The following is an 18,163-nucleotide window of genomic DNA, read 5'->3' as shown; positions in this document are numbered from 1 at the left end:
ATGTGACGGAATTACTTTAAAATTACTCAAGAAAATATGTAATTATTCCGCTACTAAATTACAGAAAAATGTAAGGGATTACAAGTAATTTCGTTACTTGTAACGGATTACGTACAAGTCTGAGTGTGCCAAGCCTCCATGCTCTCGACTTTACCAAAATAAACAGAACCCTTTCTCTAGAGGGGGGGGGGGGGAGGGGGTTCGTCTTGAAAAAATATGTAACAGATTACAAGAAATCCGTTACGTAAAAACGTAAGGGAATTACTTTAAAATTACTCTAGAAAATATGTAATTGTTCCGTTACTAAATTACTGATAAATGTAAGGGATTACAAGTAATTTCGTTACTTGTAACGGATTACGTACAAGTCTGCGCGTAACATCGTAGTGGACGGCGACGTGGCGTCGTCGTATCGTGGTGCTTTGAGGTTACATCTGACGTCAAAATGAAAAGAAATACAATGTAGTCCCTAAGGGGCTACATTGCCCATATGACCTTGACCTGTGTCGTTGCTTGATCGCAGCGATGGTGGCGCTGCGATCAAAGTGGCTTGGTTTGACTAGAGAGTAGCGCCACGCTTTTCCCTGTGCCGCCTCTCACCGTGATTGGTCACACACGGTACCACAGCAACGAGCTGAGCTGGCTCGGTTTCCGTAGCAACCGAGTGACGACTTGTCACGTGACCTCTCAAGAGCTGTGATGTCATCGGTAAGATGGCAGCGCCCAGAGCTGGTGGATGCGAGTTTGTTCGGTGCGCGGAGTTGTGATGTGCCGCAGCTTGCCGACGATTTAGGGCTTCTTCGTGCTTTCTGACGTAGGTATAACGTGAAGATCTGAAATAATGATACTTTATACCCTTTCTGTGCAAGATCGCTCTGGATATTAGCACCTGTGCGACAGCATCAGTAGTGTCGCCTTAGCGGTACTCGGGTTTCCGGATGTGTTTGAGGATCGATAAGACATTTAGCATCCAATTTTCGCATTCTTTTAGTTTTATTCAAACGTTGGAGTGTCTAAGATTCAATTCGAAATCTATGCGTCACATGTTGGGCCTTGGGGAATTTGTTTTTGCCTCAGGTAACCGCATGATCCCCAACTTTTAGCGAGGAAGCTCCTGCAATGTTTACGTTTTGTACTAATCACTCAGGGAACCTGGGTTCAATCCCCATCCCAGCCTGTTTCGGTCTGGAAGAGCATCGTACCGGCCTGCGGTTGTGTATCAGTACTGCGTGGTGCACATTAAAGACCTATATACCCCAGGCTAGCGGTTATACTGCGTTGGCTAAATTGCTCATCTACAGCGAGTGACTCGTCGCAACTTTGAAATGGCTGACCACCTACACGCTGTATAAATATTCACATAACTCCCAACTTTCCTGCAAAAAGAAGCAGACGAACCTGCGCTCCATATAGCTTTTAGGATAAAATTTTCGCATTTTTCTAGCTTCCTTTGAAAGTCTTAATTTCTGAGAATCATAACGAAAGGTATACGGCGCGTGTGGGGCCTAGGGAAAATTGTTTCAGCACTGGGTCACCCAATAATCACAGCATTTTTTTTAGCGAGAAAGCTCCTGCGATCTTTAACCTTTTTTACTAATCGCCAATTTTACGAATTGGCAGTTCTGAAGGTTTTCTTATAACTTGCTTTCGTTGCAATAGCTTGCATTTGATCGCAGTGTTTTTTGGTTTGTTTTTCAAGGAAAAAACTGGCGTTTGCTCAGGTGACATATATGAAATGTCCTGATATATAACAATGCATCAGCACATACTAATAAACTTAGATGCTAAGAAGTGTGTTCGTCTTTGTAATTAACAAGTTACAGACGTATTTATTTCTTACGATTGTAATCAATATTTATTTTTTGTAGCTGGGCCCGTTTTTTGCTCCTTAATGTCAGTGTGCTTGGTTCCAAATATCCTCTTTAAAATGCCTACAAAGGCCAATATGACGTCAGCCGACCCCAACTCACGCATTGGACACGAAAACTGCGTCGCTCGGATGTATGCGCTCCTGAGCAATCCATTCGTCCATGGATATTTGAATTCGCTTTCCTGGCCAATGAGTGTCCTGACGAAACTTATCATCACTTGCGAATGCCAAGTTCTACAGTGTGCTTAAAAAGCACGGTGAAAGCTTGGGGTCATCGCACCGCTGCCCTAGCATGTCACGACTGCGTAATTTCACAGTTCTCTTTTGAGTTGAGGATTACAGGTAAGGAAGAATAAGTTTAAAAATAATTTAGTGGCCCCTTTAACACGGATATGTGTGCTACACCAGATAAAAATATTGACTTTTTGAATGCCGGTAAACTTCCGAACGACCATTTGGCCTGTCGGCAAGAATACCTCATATTCGGCGTCCGTCTCTTTTGATGGCGTCAACGATTCCCTAGAGACCATCATGCCGTCCTTCTTGGTTGAACCCCGTCGACGTCGCTCCTCACCAGTCGGTGAGAAAATCTCAGCTTGAAGGGATGATCGGGACTTGAAGAAGTATGATGCTAAACATATACTCCCTCACTATGGGGCAGTCGAGCAGCAGCCATGTCCCGAGCCAATCGTCCTGTCGTGGCCGGCGTAATCGGATTTTGTTCGATCGGAGCGAAGTCCGAAAGTACTAGGACGGTACGTTCGTCCCACGAAGCGGCCGCCATCCCGGCGACGCCGAAAACCACTCGCCTTGTCCGTGCACGTACGATACCATAGCAGCTCTCGTCGCCCGATAGTCCCCGGGCTGCAAATCGTCTCACTTTTCAGAAAAAACAGGCACCGTTCCTCCAGAGGTTCTTGCCGTACCGGGATGCCAAGCGTCTTATACCACTTCTCAATGAACGAATGGAGATATCAACTAGACTGCAAAGATTGCCACCCGGCGTCGCTCGAAGCACGGTTACCATGGCAACCTCCCAGGCCCAAAATGGAGATCACTATCAGTGCTTCTGACGTCGTGCATCTAGATAATTTTGCGTCGTGTCGCTACTCTGGCAGCTACGCTGCCATATAGAGTGGCTCTAGGTTCAACCTGATCGCTTTCCACATTTTGAGGTGCAACTGAAATCATGAGCGGAGCCTATGGGGAGTATTCACTGGCGGCCATATCCGTGTGCACTGCTGCTGAGCGCGTGCTGACGGCGAGCTTCCGCAGTTCTTTTGGAGCGTGCATTTAGCACCATCAAGGTTGCCGGTCTTAGCAGGCTATTAATGTGAGCTCAGTTCTGAGCATGCGCTATAAACATCGCCCTCAAATATGGCGTCCAGTGAACACCAGCTATAGCTCGTCCCACTCGTACCTTTTATACTCCGTTTCACCTTATGTTTTGCCGCAGCGAAGGCTAGGAGCCCGAGCTCATAGCGTTGGAAGCTGCCCTTGGTGCACGAGAGCTTGTGCCCCCGAGATGTGCCCTAGAGCAAAGAGCTCGCGCTTGTAGCCTTTCCTGCGGTACAACACAAGGTGAAACAGAGTATAGTACACTCTAGCTCGGGGGTGATACGCCAGGCTTGACCTTTGACCTCTGAACAAATAGCGTATTTTTGTCACGTGAGACGGAGAAGTCATACGACTCAATGCGTGACGTCACTTGACGCGTATGTGATCGCGCAACTTCGCCTACATGACGCCGCCATAACTTTAGTTCACGGGAGGGAGACGTCCGTGCATGCGAGGGCCCGTGCTTCGCACTCGGAGAGCTCAAGCAAGTAGGTTGCACGTGCAGGAAGACTAAAGCTCCCTCTATGCATTGCGGCAGCGGTCGCGTAGTCATCTACACTTTAGTCAAAATAGGGTGCCTTCATGTGCGCTTTTCTTATGGTGGAGACATCTAGACATTTTGTCCCACACGTTTATTTTTGTTTTTTGTTCAGAAGCGCGTGAAAGAGCGTGTTTCTGCGCGCGTTTGTGGTGCTGACTGTGCTATGGCGACATTTTGTTTTCGTCGATTTCTTTGTATTTTCCCCGGGAGCGCGTGCTGTGGGCATCGGGTACTACAAAGGGTGGCATCACCCCAAACAGAAGGACATTGAGGCACCCTAAGTCAAACGTGGCGCGAGGCACGAAGCGTCGGACCATGATGATGATTTTGGGGGTTTAATGGCGCAAGAGCTAAGAGGCCATCTGCGCCAAACGATAGTAACAATCAGCATGCTTTGGTGAGGGTTTTACCAAAGTGCAATCTAGGATTTGGTAAAGCTTTATATGGTGTAAAATGCCAATGCTAGTAAGAAAGTCTATTACCCTGCTAAAAGGTGTTATGGGATTCTGAACCAGCAGGAGGGCCGGATGAAACGGGATCTGTTGTTGAAACAACTCGGGAAAATAAGCACGATGCTTGGGCTCCAGAGCGGGACAGGACCACAAGATATATAAGATTGTAAGAGTATCACCACACTGATCACAAATAGGAGGATCTTCCCCCCCAAGTAGGTACTTATGAGTGATAAAAGAGTGCCCAATTCTCAGACGGCACAGCAAGGTTTCATAAAGACGACTCTTGCATGAAGAGCTTTCCCAGGCTCCAAGAACAGGCTTTGTAACGTGGAGCTTGTTTTCGCACTCCCTGTCCCATTCCAACTGCCAACAACGAAGAAGTGATGACTTTACTAAAGGCTTTATATCCTGATATGGTAAACAGAAAGACGATTGGACAAGGTTTCCCACAGACCCTGCAAACCTGTCGGCCTTCTCGTTGCCCTCTATGCCAACGTGACTAGGTACCCAAGAAAATATTATGCTTTGACCGTCATGTAGAGCAGCGTTGAGTTTACTCTGAATTTGTTGTACAAGCATGTTTTTAGTGTCTTTAAAAGAGCAAACTGCAACAATTACACTCTGAGAATCAACAAACAGAACAGCCCTAGTTATTTTCTTATGTAGAATGTAGTCTATTGCCATTGATACTGCATAGACCTCTGCAGTAAAAATGCTGGCGGACGAATTATGTCGCTTAACTTCAGAGAAGTGTTCTGAATACACAGCGCAGCCAACAAAAGAAGAAGTCTTGGCGCCACCTGTGTAAACATGAAGATAACCATGATACTTGATTTGTACTTCACGAAACTCTTGCAGTATTAGAGCATGGGAAATGCCATGTTTGTTAAATTTTGTGAGCGACCAGTCACAGGCAACTGGCAGTGTCTTCCAGGGTTGAATACGGTCGTCGACATTTCGAATAAGGCCGACCTGGTCCAATGAAAGATGCAGTGAAGTGCAAAGTTCTTCAATGCGAGAGCTTAATGGTGTCACAATGCTTGGCTTGTTAAAGAGACGGGAAAACCTCGACCTTGTAAGGGAAGAATAAGTGGAGTGTCGAGGGTTAGCCAGAATCTTAAAAGCATACGTTAGGCTAAGATAGGTACGTCGTTTGTTCAGTGATAGCTCATTAGCTTCTGCATATAAACTGGAGACAGGGGATGTTCGGAAAGCACCAGTTGCTAGTCTCAACCCCAAGTGGTGAACTGGGTCCAACATCTTGAGGGCAGATGGCCGGGCCGATCCATACACTACCACACCATAGTCAAGACGAGATCTTACAAGGGCATTGTACAACCGTAGAATATATTTTCTGTCAGAACCCCATGACTTGTGAGATAGAACTTTCAAAATATTCATAGACTGAAGACATTTGGTGTTTAAAGCTTTCAGGTGTGAAATAAAATTAAGAGTTTTATCAAATATCACAACAAGAAACCTGTGCTCTTTCTTGACAGGTACAGGGTTTCCATATAGTTCCAGTGATGGGTCCAATGACAGCCCACGACGCAAAGAAAAGGGCGCACAGACAGTTTTGGATGCAGAGAACCGAAACCCGTTCTCGTCAGCCCACTTGGAAAGTTTGTATATGGCTATCTGTAATTGGCGCTCACAGCTGAAAACGTTACAAGAGGAAGACGAGATCTGTATATCATCAGCGTAAAGAGAATATGAAACAGAAGGAGGTAGCAGTCGTGGATTTGAATTCATTTTTAGCACAAAAAAAGTCCCGCTCAAGACTCCTCCTTGAGGGACTCCATTTTCTTGCACGTGGGAATCCGATAGGTTGGAGCCAAGACGAACTTGAAAAGTCCTGTTTGTTATATATTCCGTCATGCATTGCAGCATACAGCCATGGATATAACATGCATACAGATATTGAAGAATCACATGTCTCCACGTTGTATCATATGCCTTCTCCAAATCGAAAAAAACTGCGACACAGTGCTGCCGGTTTACAAATGCCTCGCGTATCATAGTTTCCAAGCGTACCAAGTGATCGAGAGTAGAACGACCTCGGCGGAATTTATGCTGGTTGTTATCAAAGGCCCTCTGTTGTTCCAATACATAAACCAGTCGCCTGTTTATCAGCCTTTCAAACGTTTTTCCGAGGCAGCTCGTCAGTGCGATTGGGCGGTAACTTGGTGGCTGTGAAGGAATTTTATTAGCTTTTAGAAAGGGAATAGTATGTGCATGCCTCCAAGTCTAAGGAAAACAAGCCTTTTCCCATGAAGAATTAAAAATAAAAGAAGAAGGTTTTCAAGGGATTCCGTGGACAGGTTACGAAGCATTTCATAGTGAAGCCCATATCGCGTAAATGGCCGATTATAAGAGGCTGCCTTTCCTCCAGTTACGACTAGCATTGTTGCCCCGCACGGGCTTTAAACTGTGCGAAGTTAGCACTGTAGTTGGCTGAGCTGGATGAATTATAAAGATGTTCCCCGAGGATGTCAGCTATGTCTTTTAATGACGAACAAGGAGCATTAAACGTTGGGATGGCAAAGCACCTATTATCCCCATTTACTTTCCTATCTGGAAGGAAGCGCCGAAAGACAGGGACAAAAGAAGTAGGTAACGACGACACGTGGCGCACTCGCAACTGAAGGTTTATTGGAAAATACAAAGACTTAAATGTTATAACAAACCACTTCATTTCCTGCCACCCCATTCTCTCTCTAAAAATAGAATCTCCTTATCTAACAATGCCACAGACGGCTCGCTGACGCACTTGTCAACGCCCCTTGTTTTGATAATGAATGCTTCGTGTACTTCCCTAGTGGTTTTATCGCTGTGTCGTCCCAGGATGGTGGTGTTAGTAAACAAAGGTGTGCACGGGCATCTGGCGCAATGTACTGCCAGATGCCCTGACGGCGTCTCTTTGACAGCTGACGCATGTTCTCTTGAACGTTCATTGACGCAGCGGCCAGTTTGTCCTACGTAGGAACGCCCACATGATAATGGAATGTCGTAAACGACACAGGATGAACATTCCAAAAACTTATTTTTGTGTTTTTTTGTGCATTCTTCCCTGTCCCTGTGTGGGTAGTTAATTCGCTTGCACAAAGACGAAAGTTTGCTAGGGGCCGTGAGAACCACCGGAACGTTGAAGCGCCCCGCCACTTTTTTCAGGTTGTGGAATACGGCATGAAGGTAGGGTATGATTGCTGGTCTACCTTTTGGTCGTTCATGAGCTTTCTGTGGAAGGCCTCTAAACTTTCTCTTCAGTCCATCTGCTACATCAGCAAGTGTTTTACCCGGGAAACCCGCAGCTAATAGGCGATCAACCTGCAACAGAAAACTCCTGCCCATTTCATGTTCACATGATTTCTTCAACGCTGCTTCAAGGCAGGACGTGGCGATACCTTTTTTTATAAGTTTAGAATGGGCAGAGTCGTACCGTAGCACGTTTTTCTTAGACCGGGGCTCATAGGCCCAACATGTGTGATCTTGAAGAAACGTGAGCTTAAGATCTAGAAACTGTAGATGCCCCCCCGATGTTCTCTCATGGATAAACTTCAAACCATGGGAGCAGGCCGCAAAAACACCCAACAATTCTGCTACATCATCGTCAATGCACTCTTTTGGTTGGAGGACAATAACCAGGTAATCATCCACGTATCGGAAAATCCTAAAACGGCCTTCATTTCCGAGTCTTTCAAGTATGGCTTGATCACAATGCGCTAAGAAAATGTCGCACAGTACTGGAGCTACTCTCGAACCTATACAGATGCCCTGCCTTTGAACGTACACTTCATCATTGAACGCTACGAAAGTATTTTCAAGATATAAAGACAAAAGTTCTATAAAGCTTTCTACACTCATGCCACAGGCGCTCCGGAAGGCTGTTTTTCCACTGCTTTCGATACATTTTGTTACTGCACTAAAGAGAGGCTGGTGCGGAACAGAGTAAAAAAGGTCTTCGACATCAATTGAGAAGGCATCATAAATTTTTCGCGTCCCATTCTTCAAACATTCTAAAACATCCTCCGAGCTACGAACCAAAAAAGCATCTTGCAGTTTTAGTGACGACAGGTGGGTTTTAAGAAAAGTAGAGATCTGGGATTGCCACGAATCTCTTTCCGTCACAATCGCCCTAAAGGGAACCTCCTTTTTGTGGGTTTTGGCCGCGAAGAAGATTTCCAGAGACAGTTTCTTACTTGTGTTCACCTTCTTAGCCAGAACAGAGAGGTCCATTTCACTGCACAATTCCATGGCCTTACACTTCACCTTATTCAGAGGTCCCGGCTTCACCACTTTGAAGTTCTTGGCGACCGCCTCCCTTGCTTTTGCGGCGTACAAATCATGAGGCAGGACGACGAATCCCCCTTCCTTGTCGGACGTCAGTAGCTTGAGGTTGTTGTTTCTGAAGTGCTCAACAGCAGCTCCCATCTTCAGGCTTTTTGGGCGGTGGCCGGCGGTACGGCAGAGCACATCAACTCCATCCGAAATGAACCTTTCCCTGTCCTGGGGGAGCGCCCTATCTGCCATGGCTCTGACCATTGACAGCTTTGCAGGGGGCAGTAGCTTAGGCTCGACGGCGAAAAGTGGCGGGGCGCTTCAACGTTCCGGTGGTTCTCACGGCCCCTAGCAAACTTTCGTCTTTGTGCAAGCGAATTAACTACCCACACAGGGACAGGGAAGAATGCACAAAAAAACACAAAAATAAGTTTTTGGAATGTTCATCCTGTGTCGTTTACGACATTCCATTATCATGTGGGCGTTCCTACGTAGGACAAACTGGCCGCTGCGTCAATGAACGTGCAAGAGAACATGCGTCAGCTGTCAAACAGACGCCGTCAGGGCATCTGGCAGTACATTGCGCCAGATGCCCGTGCACACCTTTGTTTACTAACACCGCCATCCTGGGACGACACAGCGATAAAACCACTAGGGAAGTACACGAAGCATTCATTATCAAAACAAGGGGCGTTGACAAGTGCGTCAGCGAGCCGTCTGTGGCATTGTTAGATAAGGAGATTCTATTTTTAGAGAGAGAGTGGGGTGGCAGGAAATGAAGTGGTTTGTTATAGCATTTAAGTCTTTGTATTTTCCAATAAACCTTCAGTTCCGAGTGCGCCACGTGTCGTCGTTACCTACTTCTTTTGTCCCTGTCTTTCGGCACTTCCTTCCAGTCATTAACAACCAACTAGCCCAACTTAACATCCTTTTACTTTCCTATATCTGTCCCAGGCCTCTTTGGCAGGGACAAAACTAGTTAGAGAAGACAGGTACTTCATCCAAGACTTCCGTTTTGCCTGCTTCCTTATCCAACGAGCCTTGGCTTTTCGGCGCTTGAACTCCACAAGGTTCTGCGAAGTGGGATATCTACGAAATCTTTCCCAGGCCCTGTCTTGATCTGCCAGGGTTGTGGCACACTCCTTGTTCCACCAAGGTTTACATTTGTTTGGCACATTACCAGATGTTTGTGGAATAGAGCGCTGAGCATCCCTGAGTATCTGCGCAGTAACATGAAGTGTAGCGTCTTCGGGTGACATAGAAGAAAGAATCGAAGGATGTAAAGTGGAGTGAATATTAAAAAGTGTCCAGCCAGCTTTGTTTAATTTCCACCTAGGGGGACGCTTTAAAAGATTAGGCAATGGAACAGTACTTTCTGAAACAATAGGATAATGATCACTTCCAAAAGGGTTATGGAGAACCTTCCATGAAAAGCAAGGAAGTAATGAAGGTGAAGCGATGGAAAGATCAATAGATGTGAATGAGTTGTGTGCCGCACTAAAAAAAGTTGGTTCTTTCCCGCTAAGAAGACACAGCCCAGAAGACAATAAAAGACGTTCAAAAACACCACCCCGGGAGTCTTGCCGGGTACTACCCACATGGGATGATGAGCGTTAAAATCAGCGAAAATTAAAAAAAGGTTGAGGAAGCTGTCTTACAAGTCCCTGCAGCTCTTGAAGATTCAAAGGAATATTTGGTGGTAAGTATAAAGAAACAAGCGTTACAAGGCGGTCCACGAGGAGACGCACTGCAACAGCCTCCAGAGGTGTGCGGAGTAGAACTTGAGAGCAAGCGACTCCACTCTGCACAACTACTGCAACGCCACCAGAAGGAGTGGAAGCGGGACGGTCTTTCCTAAAAACCTGACGACGTCTTAAAATGTTAAAAGAATTAGAGTGAAGATGGGTTTTTTGCAAGTCAAGAGCGATGGGTCGAAGCTCATGCATGAAATGATTGACATCATCACTATTTCTTAAAATACCGCGACAGTTTCATTGCATAAAATGTAACTTTGCCATCTATTAAAAAAGTGTGTAAATATGTAAATATAAGGAGATAAAACCTAGCCAAACAAATAAAACTATTGAGAGCCAACTCCAGCTAAGTGGAAGATGTGATCACAATACAACAGCTATCGGGGCTATCACTTGGGCGCTACTACAGGTTGCTTCTTTTTAGATTTAGTGGAAGCTGTCTCCCATTCCATACCATCCTGGTCGGACCCAGGAGTAGACTGGCTGTCAGCATCAGTTGGTATCTCCATGTCCTGGGAAGTTTCTGATGGATGGAGCATGACAGAGCTGGTCCGGCCTGGCACGTGCGAGGGAAAACCCCGGCCACGACCGGATGGACGAGTGGCGGACGAACTGGGCGAGGGGTCACCTAAGCTTGTCTTGACACCTCCTTTCACAGGAGCTGCATGGGTACCATGCTGCTCCTTCGGTAGGGGGACCCTCTCCAGCGAGCAGGAGCGAGAAGCTCGCTCCACCCTAGGAGGGGACCTAGGAGAGGGGGCAGGCGCGGCTGCTGCCGGCCTGTCCTTGGATGGAGGGGCAGCCTGCGTGCTACCGCCAGGGGCTGGAGGAAGCTGCTGCTGCCCCGGTCGGGGAGCCGGGGCCCCAAGGTCGGCCGCCAAGATCTCGGGAGAGACCTGGGTGGCCCTTGACTCCGAGCGCGGTGCACGGTGCAGGGCCCCCGCGCACCGCCTCAACATAACTACCCTTCGACAAAAAGGAAAAACGCTTTTTTGCTTCCACGTATGTAATATTTTCTTTGACTTTCAGGGCAAGAATAGCTTTTTCTTGCTGAAAGAAAGGACAGCTGCGGTAGTAAGCGGGGTGTGGTCAACCGCAGTTAGCGCAATGGGCCACGGCCTCTCAAATGTCGGAGACGTGGCCTTGACTTCCATACTTTGCACATGTCTCCCTTCCGCGACAGCTGCGTGACCCGTGGCCGAAACGCTGACAACAGAAGCACCGCTGTGGGTTGGGGACATAAGGGCGGATGCGGCAATTAAGGTACCCTGCTTTAATTTTCTCTGGTAAAGTGTGTCTCTCGAAAGTCAAAATAACATGCTTGGAGGGAATTTCTTCACCATTCTTTTTAAACATTATTCGTTTGACGGCGACGACACCAGGGCCTTCGAGACCCTCAAGAAGTTCATCCTCACTGGTACGGAGAAAGTCATCCTCAGAGAGGACACAACGAATGGTGTTAAGTGTTCGGTGAGGGTTCACCAACACTTTCAAGTCAACAATGTTGGTCATCTTAGAGAGTGCTTCACTTTGTTTTTTTGTTTCTACCTCCACAAGGAGGTCTCCACAGTGGAGCTTCTTAGCCTTATAGGAGAACCCTACAAGGTCATCAAGAACTTTAGCTACAACAAAGGGCGAGAACTTTGCAACTGGTTTCTGTTCATCCAGCGAATGAATGACAAAAAACTTTGTAAAGGCTTCTTGCTTGGATTCTTTTTCAATGGATTTGTGTTCAAGGCAGCGCCTTTTAAAGGCGTGCCCCTGACGGGGTTTGTAGGGGTGGGGCGCCATAGGAGGGCAAAGAGTGTTCAGAATCCGAGGTGCACCGCCCACCACCGAGCCCAACAAGGGGTTAGGTAACGCACCATAACAAGAAGGGCTTGGCTGGAGACGTTACGCTAACAGTGCTGCCGGGAAACTATACCCAAGTGTGGGTCAAGACAGAGGTCCATTGCCACCCAAGGTTAGCCCTTGCCCCAAAGTGGGGTGAAAAAGGAGTAAGGTAAGTGAGAGAGAAGTAAAGGAAACAGGAAAGGCAAAAGTGAAAGATCGGAGGGGATAGTAGAAGAAATGGCGACTAGACCTGGCCGGGCCTTACCAGGACTCCCGTCTATGAGAAGCGGGGGCCGAAGTGGTGTATTGCCTCACCCGGGGCCTCGAATTGTCCAAACCTACCCCGGGCTCGGCTCAACCACCAGGATGCCCTTTTCCCCAGACACGGGAAAGCAACGCACAGCCAGACGTGGGCGGCCGAACCCGCATGGCTCGGGGTCCGTGGAGACGCCACTCTCCAAACACCTGCTTTCATAGGTGCCCCCTGCGGAGGAAACGTTGGACCGCACCCGGCCGCTGGGAAAAGCGAGTGACTGGTTTAGCAATAGCAAACGTTCGGTTTCACACTAAAGCCTGGTTCAAACAGTTGCGTTTGACTGCGTTTGACTGCGTTGCGGCCGCAAGAAACCCGGAGATCCCTGGTGCTTATATCGCATGCCAAGATGATTCCTTGAATTGGATTGCACGCTTCATACGAAGCACATATGTGCCGGTTACTCGCTTTCGGTTCTCGACGCAACGCGGTCAAATGCACTCAAACGTAAAGGCCGGTTCAGACACCTGCGTTTGACTGCGTTTGACTGCGTTGCGGTGAGAACCGAAAGCAAGTCACGGGCACATCTGTGCTTCGTATGAAGCGTGGAATCCAATTCAAGGAATCGTCTTGGCACGCGATATAAGCAGCAGGAATGTCCTGGTGTCTCGCTGCCGCAACGCAGTCAAACGCAGTCAAACGCAACTGTCTGAACCGGGCTTTAGTGTCTTAACCGGCCTTAAGTTCGACCTCAGCCGCCACTACGATCCGATCAAGCCAATCTGACGGAACCAAAGGTGCTCCGTCTGGGCATTTATTGATACCACCAATCAATCACACGCAAAGAAACCCCCACGGTGCAGTCATTGTGCGTGACTGGTTTTGCCATAGCAAACGCACAAAAAGGGGTGATAAGTATCTGGATAAAAAAATTCGTTAAAGACATTCAAAGGCCGACGTACAGCTGCAAGGGAAAAAGAGTAGCAGAAGTGACGGTTGATCGAAGCAGCAAAATTAGGACACGTGGCGCTATTGTTCCCGAGCGCGCCGATAGCGAGAGTGCCAGCCACGTTGCATGACTCAACGCGGGGGTGGCCGGCAGAGAGCAGCCCAATCTAAAGCCCGCATTTTAAAAGCTATCTCAACCCTCAATTTCCTGCCGACCACCCCCGTGTTGAAACATGCAACGCGGCTGACACTCTCGCTATCGGCGCGCACGTGAACAATAGCGCCGCGTGTCGCAATTTCGCCGCTTCGATCATCGGCCACTTGTGCTACTCTTTTCCCCTTGCAGCTGTACAACCTCGGTTTTATGCAGGGAAGATAATCCTTTTAGCACTCCCCTCTCCTAAGCTGCGAGGAAAGCCAAGTTGTGGTTAGATAAAAAGTTGAGAGGATATAGGAAAGGAGGGGGCGGGCAAGAGTGGAAAGTGCGAAGTGTACGTCGGCCTTTAAGAGTACTTACGTGTGAGAATGCGAAAGCATTCCTACACGCAGCGCAATCCTATAAGCAGCGCGCCACGTCTTTCTTTTTTCACACGGCACTCCGGCGGTGTGACATCAGGCTCCCCCACTGCGCAGGTGCAGCAAAACCCGCCGGCTCCACGGCTTCTGTGACGATGCATCTGCGTTGCTGTGCTTTTCTTTGTGTTTTTATTTGTGAGGCGCGTCTGGTTCGACCTTGAGTTGCCCCACCGGCTTCCGTGACGAAGCATCTGATATCACGCGTCGTAGCCCATGGGAAATTACTGCTCGTTTCGCTGTTACAGACAACGCCCGCTTCGCTCCATGGGACAGTTGATGCTTTCCCATTAAAACGAAGAACACCGCGCTGCAGTGCACCTGCAGCGCTGTTTGACAGGCTGCGTCGAAGCGCAGCGGTGTCGGCTGCGGCGTCTGCTGCGGTGAGACTTGGCGTGAAACGGAGATACACGGCGTGCAAGTTCCCCCGCTCCTTCCACAGCTCGTGCATTTGTTTCCGACCCCCTCCCCCCCTCCCCCCTCCCCCTGACCTCAACCAATGGTAGCTCGAGCCTTCAGCTGCCTCGTCAACGTTCGTTATCTACGCGTTATCGATGTTGTCCCTCGATTAGCATGCCCCTCTTTGGCGTTCCGATGCGGTAAGGACGCATTTTAGAACACTTTCTCGCCGTATAGACCTTTGCAACGGTTATCACCAGGGCGAAAAATGCTGAGTCACTGAGGTGCGGACGCATGCGCAGCGTCTGATATTGCGCGCAGCAGAGCAACAGCGCATGCTCAGAATGCTTTCAACAGCCAAGCGGACAAGAATGGCAGCGCGCAGAAGGCGATTTTTGCGAAGGTCTATAGCCCACCACTTTTCAAAATGCTCAGAAAGCTGCTTTGCCAAGGAGCAATGGGAGAGCTCCGTAGATATATGAGCAAACACTCATATACCTACGCAGAAGCGAAGGTATGCGAGCGTTTAATGCTTTAGTGACCGTCATTTTTCGGTGACGCTTCAGAAACGCTCAGCTAATCCCGTGATGCAGCTGGTCCTGTATTTCGAAGAAACACATTTTGTGCTTCAAGCGCAAATGTGTGGCAAAAAAAGCATTATTTTATGACACAAAATCGTGCGCACATATGTTTCCCCATTTCTACTAAACTATTATTTATATCGGCACAAAAAACTAGTATTAAAATTGGATTACAAATAACATTCATGTTGTAGATACACCGTACTACGGTGGAAAATTTGGCTAGTTAATACACGTCGTGCATGATGGGTAGGAAGAACTATAGAATCGATGACGAAGAAAAGACACAAATACGCACGTTCAAATATAAAAACACGTCCTGTCAAGTCTCCGTCTTTCCTCCATTCGCGTATTTAAGTTTTTCAGCTGTTTTACCTTTATCGTGTACATCGTAAGTACAGCACGCAAATTACAACGTACAGTTTGGTTGGAGCAACGGCGCTGGATGAAGAGTGTGCACAGTTTTCTTCAGCTAAAATGCAAAATTACGCGCTCGTTTTTTTTTAATGATTATTAAGAGCATAAAGCCCGGGTGCGCATTTGGAGACCCTCCAAGGCAAAACCCAGCGAGCGAGAAAAGAAAGAGGGGGAGGAGGAAAGGGAGGAAGGAAGAATACCGCGATTGGCACACGCAGTCATGTGGTACGGGCTCTTCCAAGCTTCCTACGATACATTTCATGACTTGTTCAAGAAGTGCTGTGATGAATCTTTTCCGTATAAAGAAGTATCTCAATCGAGAAAATCACGAAAACATGTGATAATAATAATAGCTTTATTTCCAACAATGAGGTACAGTGTTGGCGGGGGCTTGGGAAAAAAGCTGCTGAAACAGCTTGACTGGTCCCGAGCCCCCAGAAATCAGCAGCGGAAGAAAGAAAAAAAGAAGTTAACAGCAAAATCACATCATACATCAACAAGATGTTCAAAACAGAAAAGTCACAATAGCAGTACTACATATATAACAAAAACTGAACATAAAAAATGCCACTCGCAATTGATCAGTTTGGCTAAGAATTATTATGTTCCTAAGGTTATCTGCAGATATATTTTCAAGATCGATATGTTGCGCACAAAAATAGTTGAGGGTGGTTGGAAGAGTAAACGCCGCGGTTTGAAGGCCGTAATTAGTTCTAAAAAATGGGACTACCCAAGATTCTGTGATTCTTGTTGGATATGCATACACTTTTTCTTTTAAGTCAGCTAAGTTCACAAGATGCCGTACATTCATACTCATTTCAGCTTTATATTTAACACATAGGCGATATCGATACAAGTTAAAACTTTTAACTACATCTAGCTGGCTAAATAATTTTTCCGTTGGAAATTCCGGTGAAACATTGCAAATGCTTCGTAGTATCTTTTTTTTGTAATAAAAATTTATTTTGTAGATTTGTATGATTGGTTGTTCCCCAAATTAAATGGCCGCAATTAATTTGTGTGTAAAATAGCGAGTTATATATTAGCAACTTTATTTTAAGAGGCAAAATATCTTTGTGACGATACGCCAGTCCAACAATGCTAGACAGTTTTGATGTAACATAACTTACATGAGCATCCCATGACATGTTCTCTGAAAAAAAAAAACACCTAAAGTTTTAAATGCTGGTACCACTTCTATTTTAGAAGAATTAAACATTATATCCTCGTCTATGGTAACAATTTTACTCTTCGGACGAAACAAAACAGCCTTTGTCTTATTCACATTTATTTTTAACCCATTATACCTACTCCATGTATTTAACTTTTCTAGCGTGACGTTTGCGTTCTCAATAAGCTCTGCGGGGCTATCTCCATTAAACAGCATGCTCGTGTCGTCTGCTTAGATAATAAATTTTGTTGAATTGCTTATATTTACGATATCATTTATATAAAGATTAAATAAAAAAGGACCCAAAATGCTTTCTTGAGGAACCCCTGATTTGATTGGCTTTACATCAGAAAATTGACCAATGATGTCGACATACTGCTGACGGAAAGACAAGTATGATTGAATAAGAAGCGAAACCTGACCCCGATAGCCATATATTTCGAGTTTTTTTAATTAGAAGGTTATGATCGAGAAAATCAAAAGCCTTCGTGAAGTCAATAAATACGCCGAGAAATTAGTTTTTTTTTATTTTCAAAACCTTTAAGAATGTATTCTTTTTGAGTGAGAAGAGCGAGTTCAGTAGATCGTTGCTTGCGGAAACCGAACTGAGATGGGGTGATTAAGTTATGACTATCTGCAAATAATGACATTCGAAGGAGCAGCATTTTTTCTAGTCCTTTAGAGAACACTGGCAAAATGGAAATCGGTATATAATTACCAAGATCGTTTTTATCGCCCTTTTTATATATGACCGATACTCTTGCGAGCTGCATTCGTTTTGGGAATATGCCGTTTTGAAAACAAAAATTGAAGGTATGCGTCATACAAGCGGAGATAAGATAAATGACATGTTTGACCGGCTTTATCTGTATACCGTCGGGGTCACAGCTTTTACTGTTATTTAATGGTTGAAATGTAGATATTACCTCTGTGTCAGTAACCGGTGTAAGAAAGAACGAACAATTTCTAAACTGTATATACTTGCAGGCATCATCCTCGGGGATTTCATTACTTAAATTGACAAAATATTCATTGAACTTGTTCGCCAGTTCCTTTCCGGCTAGCTGCTGACCACTCTACGTTATATATTACAGGTGCTTTGGACTGTCCATATATTTCAGCACGGAATTAAGCTTTTTCCATATCATATCGGTTCTATTTCCACGGTCTAGAAATAAGTTACAAAAATATTTTGATCTAGCATTACGGATTTCTTTGTTTAATTGGTTTCGAAAACGTTTAAAGGCACTAAGGTTATCGATATCTTTCGTTTTTATGAATTTTTGATAAAGCTCGCTTTTTGTGCGTATTTTCGCCAGTAATTATTTCGTAATCCATGGTTTACGTGCGTTTCTGGGCAAACTTATTGTTTTAAATGGAAAACAACTTACATAGAGCTTTTGAAATATGCTCAGGAACATAATGTAAGCCTTTTCTGCGTCTGTCTCGAGAAAAACTTCGCTCCAATCAAAATTAGATAGCTTTTGTCTAAAATCATTTAGTCTGTCCGGCGTAATATTCTGATACGTTGTCAACCGTGACTGTTTAGTTGGTTTTGTAATATTCGTTTTTTTAATACACAAGAAAATACCTAAATGGTCACTTATGTCAGTAATTACCACGCCGGATCTGGTTTGCGACTCGTCGAAATTCGTAATAAATAAGTCAAGTAAAGTCGATGGCTCGGTAGTGATCCTTGTAGCCAAAGAAATTACGTTCATGCATCCGCATGCTTTAATTAACTCGTTCATC

Source organism: Ixodes scapularis, unplaced genomic scaffold (genome assembly GCF_016920785.2).
Source record: "Ixodes scapularis isolate PalLabHiFi unplaced genomic scaffold, ASM1692078v2 PGA_scaffold13__105_contigs__length_92229423, whole genome shotgun sequence".
Classification (NCBI taxonomy): Eukaryota; Metazoa; Arthropoda; class Arachnida; order Ixodida; family Ixodidae; genus Ixodes; species Ixodes scapularis.
This window is presented reverse-complemented; position numbering follows the sequence as displayed.